This window comes from Pipistrellus kuhlii, unplaced genomic scaffold (genome assembly GCF_014108245.1).
Source record: "Pipistrellus kuhlii isolate mPipKuh1 unplaced genomic scaffold, mPipKuh1.p scaffold_m20_p_7, whole genome shotgun sequence".
Lineage (NCBI taxonomy): Eukaryota > Metazoa > Chordata > Mammalia > Chiroptera > Vespertilionidae > Pipistrellus > Pipistrellus kuhlii.
This window is the reverse complement of record NW_023425573.1, coordinates 73,119,999-73,130,907: the sequence shown is the minus strand read 5'-3', so window position 1 is coordinate 73,130,907 and position 10,909 is coordinate 73,119,999. Positions and strand designations below refer to the sequence as shown.

Sequence of the window (10,909 nt, the reverse complement as noted above, 5' to 3'; positions counted from 1 at the left end):
TTTCTCATATTACATTTTACCTGCAATTTGTAAATATTACAAAAAGAATCAATAATGCTGCCATCGTGCTGTAATCTAATTTGTCTTTTCTGATTGTGTGAAGCATGAGGAGGCACCTGGCATCCCAGTTCCAGACCTCCGAGAGCAATATTAGACATTTACAGTGCACTTAATCATCTGTCAGAAACGGACAAAGGCATAAGGTCTCATTAATAATTATTAAAGCATTGAGTTGCACAGAGGATGCCCCCTCTTTACTGACATAATGACCAGTGACCACGGAAACACGGTCCTGTGTGATGCAGGACAAGCACGTCTGGCCGAGGGAATCTGCTTGGGGAATTAATAAAAAATCATCTTGAGAGAGGCTTTTAGAAAAGAAGCAAACATGCATATGGAGTCTGCAGTACTCAGCCAGCGCAGATAGCTGCTCCCTCCCCATCAGAGTCGGGTTAAAATTCAGTCAGGTTATTGCTGGAAGTGAAGAGATGTGAAAGGAAATGAGCTTATTTGCTCTTGGAGGTTAGATAACTCATTTAAAAATGCCCAGCTTGGGGCTTTTATTCATAAGTATGTTTATCATTTTATGAATAAAAGAGATATTTTGATTTGAAATGGGGCTGGGATAGAAGGAGCAATCGGAAAATTTCAGGACTTGGGTTTTATTTCTGATGCTGGTTGTGAAGACTTTTTTTTTTATTATTATATAAGAACTTTTAATATCAGGCAATGTCATTTTAGCGACATATACTGCAAGAACTGAATTACAACTGTTGTAAATTCCACCCTCCCAGCACCTAATAGTCAGCCTAGAGAATTTAAAGTTTAGCCTTTAAAAAATTTGCAGGCTATACATATTTTTCTTTAAAGAAAATATGATATCACCTCTTTCTTTTTTTCATTTTCAACCTTAAACTTTCTTCATTCTGGATAAAAGTGACGCTTTCTAATCCACACAGGTGGCAATTGGCTGACCCAATTAATTACTGTGGTGACTCAAGGTTGTGTGGAATCATTACGGGAACCTCCAGGGGTCTGTTTGGCCTGGGGTGACATTCTGTTCTGCCAACATCCCTTTAGTCAAACTTTTGAAGTCTTTCCATACCTTCTAGGGCTGGTCTTTGACAAGTGTTAAATACACAATATTATTTGCCTTTGGTGCTCATCCTTCTAGATCTGGACCAATAATCAATCCCGACACCCCTTCCTGCCATTAGTTGTCCCTCTGCACAGTTATAAACACAGAATCACTCCCAGCCTTTTGAACCCTCAGGGGTTGAAGCACTTGTAAGCTGCCACTTATGGGGAAACTCTCAGAACATCTTGTCTGTGTTACCGCATCTCAATAAGGTTTTGAAAGGTGGATCACATTTAAAACCTCTCTTCAAATGTGGTAAGATCGAGTGTTACATGAATTCACCTGAACAAATTAATGAAGTTGTGCCTCATCTCCTTGGTCCATAAATGATTTAAAGCACATTCAAAACCCCACAAAGAGAAATAGGTGAGAAAAAAGAGGAAAAATTGCCAGTGGAGATATAAAAAGGACAAGGAATGAAGCCAAAACAAAAATGCAGGCTATACAATCTGTTTACTCTTGTAACAGATGGGCTTCAAATTGCTCAGTAAGTGTTCTAGAAACTAAATGAAAAGGGACATTTGATGGGTTATATATTTGGAGTTCATGAGATTAAAGACATACCCACCCCTAAGGAGATGCACAACTCATTTTGATACCATGGCAAAACTAATATTCCTTCTGGGACTCTCCCTAATGTGTAATGCAACAGTGTCCTCAGCCTCCTTGGTGTAGATACTGGGGTCCCATTGGGGTGTCTCTTGTTGTGTTTCTCAACTTTGAATGATGGCATCGCACCATAGGCAAGTCAGCAAAAGCCTTCCCAGGGGAGGGGCACAGAGGAGGGAAAGGGGCCCAACATGATCTCCGTCCACACCTTTCTGCTTATCTAGCTTCACTAAGGAGTGAGTGTTAGAGTATTTGGATATAAAGATGAAAGGGCAGATTTCACGTACTCTCCCAAATAATTTTTTTTCCTCTAAATTGAGCTTTTGATAAATACCAAAAGGCAGCAGCATGCTGAATACTACACTTCCAGGCAATACTTTCAGCTTGTGCACATTGTGTGAACAATTAAGTGTGGAACCCGAAGCTCTAACAGACAGTGGCAGGGGGTAAGGTTACACACTCCATGAACTATGAAGTACCGAGACAATGCTTACCCAAATCAATGTCCCTTTCATTCTGCTAGGAGGTGAGCTGAAATAATATCTGTGCACCAGAGGAGAGAGCCGAATTGTGTCTCAGGAACACGGGAATCAAAGAAGATGGGCTGACGAATGATAATAGTACAAGTAAGATGGCTGGTTTGTGTTGATCCCAAAATATATCAAAAGGGCAAAACCAATGGGTTCATTTGTCCCTTTATTCATTCAACACATATCATTTGAACAACTAGCATGTGTTAGTTACCAAGCATGCCAATGGAAAGAAAAAGCACATGGTTTAGTTCCCCCCCCCCCTTTTTTTTTTTCATTCTCATCTTAGACAGATACACTGGTGTTCCTGTGCCTTCCACTGGAGGTTTTAAAGCTCAGATTTTGTTTCCCAGCTTCTAAGCACTAATGACCTCCAAAGAGCAGCAGGCCAAGCTTACTCCTATGGTTTTCAGTTTATGTTCTGGTAATGAGAGAGATCCTGGTGTCAAAGGGAGCATTGTTTTTATTTTTCTTGTTTTTAACTTAAGTGATAAAATAATGGTTAGGAATTACTGTTAGCAATATATTATAGTTATGAGAGGTCATTCTAATTTCCTCACTAGAATAATTATTGGGAAGCTGTACTTTTATGCTGAATGACTTTGAGACCTAATTATTGAATATGAAAGTCTGTTTTTAAATGTCAATTATGATGGAAGAAGAACCATTTTTAAGAGCTAGCAGGGAATGAGCAGTACAAAATGTTCTTATTAAAATTCTTCTTCTCTCTTTAAAATAGGTGATCAAAGACATCTAGGTGTTATCATCATTTTAGGATATATATATATATATATATATATATATATATATATATATATGAGAAATGGCATATAGGAAGACTCAGATCTTTACAATGACACTGGAAGTCCACAGAATAAGAGAAAATTTAAGCCAAAAGGCAATGTCTAGCCCAACCTCCTTAGTTTGCTCATAAGAAAATCGTTCTAGAGTGGGGAATTACGTATAAATGTTACAAAGTTAGTGGCAGAGCAAAGTGTTGAGTTCAGTGCTCCTCTTCTGAATCTCATGGCCTGTCAGTGGTACCTAGTGGTTCCCAGAATGTCCACTTCATTGTCGCCATAATGTGCCAATTCCAGGGGTGCATATGGTGACCATCATGGTCATGATCTTCCCCTTTGCCAGTGGACGTGCTTTGCACTAGAACACATTGGAGAGATTTGCTGGTGCCCTTTGAAAATGTTTGCCTCCCTGACAAGAGGGAGGCACTTGAGAATAGAGATCTTTTGCTAATACCTCCCTTGCTTTCCCTTTGGACACTGTCATGGCAGGACACAAAGCTTAGAGATGTGACAGATCTCCTTGTGACCATAAGAAGATATTGCTACCATTGCATTGAAGTCAGCAGACTGAAAAGAAAATCAGTCCATGTGATATAATTGATCTTCTGAGCAAGCTTGTGACTGACTACATCTTACCATCAGGTTAGCATAGCTTTCCTTTGATTTAAACCAGGCAGGAGGGTACCTCGTGTGTTCAGGATAAACAAGGGGCCAGTTTGATTGAAGAGCAGTGAATGAGAAGGGGGTTAGAAGAAGATGAAGTTAGGAAATAAGGGGAGACGAAAGCAAGTAGAATTTTGTAGCATGCTAAGGACTTTCAGCTTTTCCTATGTGAAAGGGAAATCATTAAACAACTGTGAGCACAAGCAAGATGTGTTCTGACTTATGTGCAACTGAACCACTCTGGCTGCTACATTGAGAAGAGACTGAGTGAAGTCAAAGCTAAAATCAGGGAGACCTGTTGGGACTCTTGATGTAATCCAGGAGAAAGATGTATTAGCTCAGACCAGAACTCATCAAATTCTGGATACATTCTAAAGGTACAAATTCTCTCTCTCTCTCTCCTCTTCTCTCTCATTTATTTCTTCCTTGAGAAAAGCAGATTGCCACATGCAGCACCGCAGTTGGATGTGTCTGGAGTCTTGGAAGCTTGACTACCTTATGTTCTCCTACAAATGGACCTTCAGAGCTTGTTTGGAGGTGTTAGTAGGGAAGTGCAATTACTTGTATATTCTTGAGCAAAGAATGGTTCTCCTCATTTGGGGAAGGTTATCCCCTTTGACAGAGTGAGCAGCTTCAGGAAAAATGTATGTGGAGCAGTATGGACACCCTCCACACACACACACACACACACACACACACACACACACACACACACACATACACACACACACACACACAGATTTAAGATAACTACAAGAGTTTTGGCCTGAGCAACAGGAGAGACAAAGTTGTCATGGGATACATGGGGAAGTCAGCAGGAGGGACAGTTTCAGGGGCACAGTAAGGAGTTCTGTTCTGTACACGTTACATTTGAGGTTCCTATTAGACTTATAGTTAGAGATGAGAAGTTGGCTATTAGATGTTGAAGTATGAAGTTCAGGGGAGAACTCCATGCTAAAGATATAAATTTTGGAATTAAAAAAGTCATATTCACTATATGTAAGTCCGTGGAATTGGATGTGATCTGCAGGGGGATGAGCATAGATAGAAAAGAGCTGTCTTTTGTGGCACCTTAGAGGCAGCTGTCTTTTGTGGCACTAGGATGAAGCTGAGCATCTCTTTGGCAATCACTGGCTGCCAGAAACTCATTGAAGTGGATGATGAACACAAACTTTGTATCTTTTGTTTGAAGTGTATGGCCACAGAAGTTGCTGCTGCTGAGAAGAATGAAAAAGTTATATGGTTTGAATCAGTGGTGGGAATGACAGTTTCCCCGTGAAGCAGGTGTCTTGATCCATGGCCATAATCACCTACAGCCGAGTAAGGGGCACTCCTATTGTAGACCAAGGAGCACTGGATAAAGAAAGCTTTCACCTGTTGAAGGTAGCATTGTGGATGCCAATCTGTTTGTTCTCCACTTGGTTGCTGTAAGAAAAAATGGGTAGAAAGATATTTCTATTTTCACTGATATTATTGTGCCTTGGGCCCTAAAGAGCTACCAGAATCCACAAACTTCAATCTCCAAAGAAGATGATGTCCACTAATACGTTGTGAGAAAGCCCCTAAACAAAGAAGGTAAGAAACCTTGAACCAAAGCACCCAAGATTCAGTATCTGGTTACTTCATGTGTCCTGCAAAACAATGTACTGAAGAAGCAATGTCCTAAGAAAAAATAAGGAAGAGGCCACAGAATATGCTAAACTTTTGGCTACGAGAATGAAGGAGGCCAAAGAAAAACTCCTGACACAGATTGCCAAGAGCTTCTACCTCTAAGTTGGAATCCAGTAAAAAATGAGATTTTCTAAGAGTAACAGATAAATAAGAACAGAAATTTAAAAACAGAAAAAAAGAAAAAGAAAAGTGAAGAGATCTCGAGATTGAAGTCTGGAGTACTCCAACATTTAGAGAAGAGGAGAAAGTGGAGACACAGAAGGAGCAACCAGGAAAATAAGAGAGGGTGATCTTGGAGGCCAAATTAAGAGAGTGTTCAAGAACCCCCAGGTTCAACTGTGTCCACGGAGTCAGGTCAAACTGGCTCAAATCCCCATTTCTACATATCATGGCATAGCCAGGGTCTTTTTCCAGTATTTCATGGTAGTCTTTTTCCAAGTTGCCCGACACTCCTGGGTGTGCTTGCTTAGAGTTCTTAGTCTCTACTCTCTATTTTGATTCCTCTGTGTACATCCCCATTTTGCTACCATATACTGGAGACTTCCCTGACCTTTCTGTACAGTCCACTGAATCCAGGTTGCATGTAAAATAGATTGAATGAGATATTTTTGGGGCACTTGCAGTGTGACATCACAGGGCAGCACAGCATCCAATGAAATGAATTAGTCAGGAAAGCTAGGTTTTGCTGTGGTAACAATAAAACCCAAGTATGAGTGGCTGAAACCAATCAATATAACTTCTCCAATGGGCATGCAAGATTTGTGCACTTCACCATATACACATTTTGTCAACAAATCAAACACAAAAACAAAACACAATCTGCAACCAAATATTTGGCCCATATATATATATATATATATATATATATATATATATGCTGAAGTATTTAGGGATGATGGATATGGATGTCTGTAACACAATGAAATGCATAAAAAATGTAATGGATTGATGAGTGAATAGAGGGATAAAACAAATACAGCAAAATATTAATTGTAGGGTTTAGGTGTTGGGTACAAAGATGTTCACTCTACGCTTCTTTCAACTTCTGTTTGAGAATTTCCATAATAGAATGTTGGAAAAGCTATAACTATAGCTCATGTTATGCACTAGCATGGGTCAAGCTAGGAGTTTAAATGTCTAAAATATTTTGGATCACCATGGCAGGGGTTGCGGGGTGGTGGGGGTGTCAGAAATTTTGGAGGCAATTAAGTGTGCTGCATGGAAAGTGACTCCTGGTTGTTGTTGTTGTTTTGTTGTTGTTGTTTGGGAGTTATGTGGTTCTACTCAATTATAGGTGCCTGAGAAGTCCACCTCAACCTCTGTAGCCAGGATTGGAAATATTGGCGATATTGAACCATCATTATTCTTATGAATGGTTAGACCTCCTGTCCTTTGAGGCCTCTTCGTTGCTTTCACTTCTGGTGAATTGTCAGTGGCAGTATGTTCTATTCCAATTTCAGCTTCTCGCTATGTTTGTTGGGCCTTCCTTTTCCTCTCCCTTCTCCTGTCACACTTCTTATTTTCTTGTATAAACATGTTAACTCTCTGTAGCTTCAGTTCTTTTAGGCTGTGCCTTCAGGGCCTCAAGCCCTTATCAAATCTGTCCATGAGCTTGTTTTATTTACAGAGTTTTCCCTGAGAGGAATTTTAGTGTTACCTTCAGAATAACCACCACCTCCCCTATCTCCCTGCTTGACCATGTCTCTGTGGCTGGGAGAGAGTGGGCATGCGTGCAGTGCTCTTTGCCTCTGTAACATGTGGTGGCAGCCATGGGTTTGGCAATTTGGCATGATGGTTAAGAGCAGACAGACCACATGTTCTATGCTCTAGCTCCCTCACTTCCTGGCTGAGACTTGGGCAAATTCCTTCTCTGTGCATCAGAATCCTCTTCTTTAAAATGGGGGATTCTAATAATATTAGATACCTCTTAGAGTTTCTATGAAAAGGAAATAATTTAATTTATGGAAGTGCTTAGGTTTCTAAGGGCTAAATAAGTGGCAGCTATTATTATTACCAGCAGTAAGTAACCTTAGGCAGACTGCTTATGCCTTCAGAATGGTATGATTTTTCTACAATCTCCTGACACCAGCTTCTGCATCGAATGACTGTCTTGTGACCTTTTTTTTCTTCCCCCTGCACATGGCATTGGGAGCATTAAATAATCCATACATTTTTAGGGATTCTGTTTAGATGCAAACCCCTAAAAGGCAGGGACTCTTCATGACTGCACAGCTCAATTGAGGCAGCCACTGCTTGATCAAACCTTGAGAATGATGGTGACAAACTATTAGGCTTAGATGTTTCTTTTTCCAAATGTCTTCTGGGTCTCATCTGAAATTATGAACTACAATGTTTGAAAGTTTACAAAAGGTGACAATTATCCAATTAAGAGGCTATTATACCTACTTAAACAGACCTTTGTTGAATTTTGAAATACTTTCCTTTCTCCTTTTCTTCCCATAGTTCTATAAAGAAACATATTGCAAGCATTGTGCTAGGCTCTAACTGTAAAGTGGTAAAAAACCCCACAAAAACAAAACATAGTTCTGGCTCCCACAGGGCTTATAACTAATGGAGATGCAGACAAAATTACAGCTTAGCTGGGTTGGAATAGAACGAGGGAACATTACTGGATTTATTATGCAGAAAATGTCTGTGATCTTAAACCTCTCCAGTCAGACACATGTCTTAAGATGGATAACATGCACCATTTAGGAACAGGAAGTCTTAAGACATTGTTAAGATATTTTATATTCATTAGTTTATAGGATTCCACAGGATCTCTGGGAAGTATTCACTTATCTCTCTCTTTCTCTGTGGGAACCATGCCAGAGACACTGGGTAGTCAAGGCCCTGTTCTTAATATGTTTGATGGCCAAGGCTACTCTGAACATGGGAATCTTAATTAGAATGTCCAAGGCCTACACAGCTGCAAGGCCACAGTGATCTCAATGTATACTGTGCACTTCTATAGCCCAAATAACTGATGTCACTGTTGGCAGCTAGCCTTTTTGTCTAAGTTAGGGGTGTCGAACTCAATCAGAGAAGGGGCCAAAATCTAAAATCCAGCCTAAATCGCGGGCCGAATGGTTTACTGAACAGTCATAAACTGTCATTGTGACGGAAACGCAGCGGAGTGCAGTGATGACAGCGCGGTGTGGGCCACATTGCAAGGCCTGGCGGGACGGATTTGGCCCGCGGGCCTTGTGTTTGACACATGTGGTAAGTGGTATAATACACGTTAACCAGCCAGTGTATGGAGGAGAAGCTAAGGTGGGCACAGAGGATGTAGCTACTATGTGAGGGAGGAAAGGAGAGCGGGGAGAGGCCAGAGAGGCAAGAGAGCTCGGGTGCCGCTGCTAAGTGAGGCTGTAGATGCAGAGGCAGCGTGCGGTGCTCAGATAATGGCTGTGGGTACAGAGGATTCTACTGCTTTGTAGGAAAGATGTATTGGTTCACCAGCCAGTGTGTGGCTGCCTAGAGAGGACTTTGCTATAAAGAACTATTTTGTCTGATGGGTGAATGGTGTTAACACAAAAACATTCAAACCAGAAAAGAATCTTTGTGAGTTTATTTGAGCCAAACTATCTATGAATGCCAGGAAGCAGAACCTCAACGACTTGAGATAATGCTCAGGGGATTGGCGGATTACATCTATATTGATACAATGCAATCAATGAAATCCATTGGTGATAGACCAGAGAGGTGGGAGAAAGCAAAGCAGGGAAACCCTGGGATTGGATAAAAGGTAAAATAATAAACACATACTTAGGTGGGTGCAGGAACAATTAACATGATAACAATGGAGGAATTTGTGGCATCTCTCCTGGCACCTAGGCACATTAGGGTGTGCCCCAAGGGGTCCAGAAAAAAGGAAGTTACCCAGACATTTCAAGGGTATGTTAAGGTAAAGGATGACCTTGTCAGTGAAGATACTGGCCTAGAATGTAACTACCCACCACAACTGCTTTTAGTTAAAGTTTAATTTCAGACCATCCTTTGTGGTTACTTTAGGTCTCTGAGTTTGCAAGACCACCATGTAGGCCTCGCCTGGGCTTGTCAGGTCAGCATGTGGACCCTTTTGTCCATAATGGCCACTGGCTTCTACAATACTCATTCTTATATGACCACAACTTCTCATGGCTTCTTCATCTACCACCTGGCATCCAAGAAGGTCCATCCCCTGGCAGAGGGCCTCATACCCAACAGTTAGTGTAATGGGCAGGGTTGGAGAAGGAACCTGCTCTGACACTTGGCATAGCTGTTAATAGGATTTAGAAGAATATATGGACTCAGAGAAGCTCTGCTCTGGCTGCTCTGACAACCTCCTTCCATCATTCATTCATCCATCCTTCCAAACTTATAAAATAATTCATATTTTCTACCTAGGCCCTCATTCAAGATATTGGGTATAGCAATATATGGTTCCAGACCTAGAGAACTTTACTACCAAATAGGGGTGACAAGAGATAAACAGTTACTTATAATGATAGATGTGCTATAGACAGAGGTTTTCTGGGGGAGGGAATTGTTCTAGATATTTAGTGTTATGTAACAATGCATCTCAAAAGTTAGTGGTTTACTCTCTCGGGTCCTTGTCTCCAAGATGACCAAGGAAAGAAGGAATAACGGTCCTGCCAAAAGAGGCCGAGGCCATGTGCAGCCTATATGTTGCACCAACTGTGCCTGGTGTGTGCCTGAGGACAAGGCCACTAAGAAGTTTGTCATTTGAAACATAGCAGAGGCCACAGCCATGATTAGGGACATCTTCAAAGTGAGTGTCTTCAACGCCTATGTATTTCCCAAGCTGTATGTGAAGTCGCATTACTGTGTGAGCTGTGCCATTCACAGCAAGGCAGTCAGGAATCGTTCTCATGAAGCCCAGAAGGACCAAACACCCCCTCCCCAGTTTAGACCTGCGGGTGTTGCCCTACGATCTCCACCAAAGCCCATGTAAGGAGCTAAGTCTTTAAAGAGTGAAGAAAAATTCTCTGGGGGAAAATAAATGAAAATTTACTTCAAAAAAATAAATAAGTTAGTGGTTTAAAACAAGAATGAATAGTCATTTATTTTTTCACAGTTTCTGCACGTCAGAAATTCAGGAATATTCTATGGAGCAGTTCTGGATCAGAGCCTCTATGAGGCTGCCGTCAGGTAGTGGCCATCCCAAAGGTTTATTCACTCACCTGTCTGGCAACTGTGCTGATAATGGTGGGGGCCAGAGCATATGGAGTAGTGGGACCTTCAGACATCTCTCTGTATCTCCATTTGCTTTCTCCACACAGCCTATCCTGCTGGTGGCTGCAAGGACTTCTCACTCTGTGGCTCAAGGCTCAGAGAGTGCAGGACTTTAAAGGCTTTCATGCCTTCTGTGCTGGAAGTTGTCACAGACTCACTCAAGGTCATGGTGAGGAGTAATAGACTTCACTTCTTGATAGGGGAGAGAAAACTTACATGTAGAAATAGAGATATTTCTGTGGTCATTTTAAGAATGCCCA

The 10,909-nt window shown here is 41.3% G+C and overlaps 2 pseudogenes; both read left to right on the top strand.

Annotated features, from left to right (window-relative positions):
* Positions 1-4,842: 4,842 nt before the first annotated feature.
* LOC118709745 lies at positions 4,843-5,513 on the top strand (annotated as a pseudogene).
* A 4,504-nt stretch (positions 5,514-10,017) lies between these two features.
* On the top strand, positions 10,018-10,426 carry LOC118709445 (annotated as a pseudogene).
* The last annotated feature ends 483 nt before the right edge of the window (positions 10,427-10,909 follow it).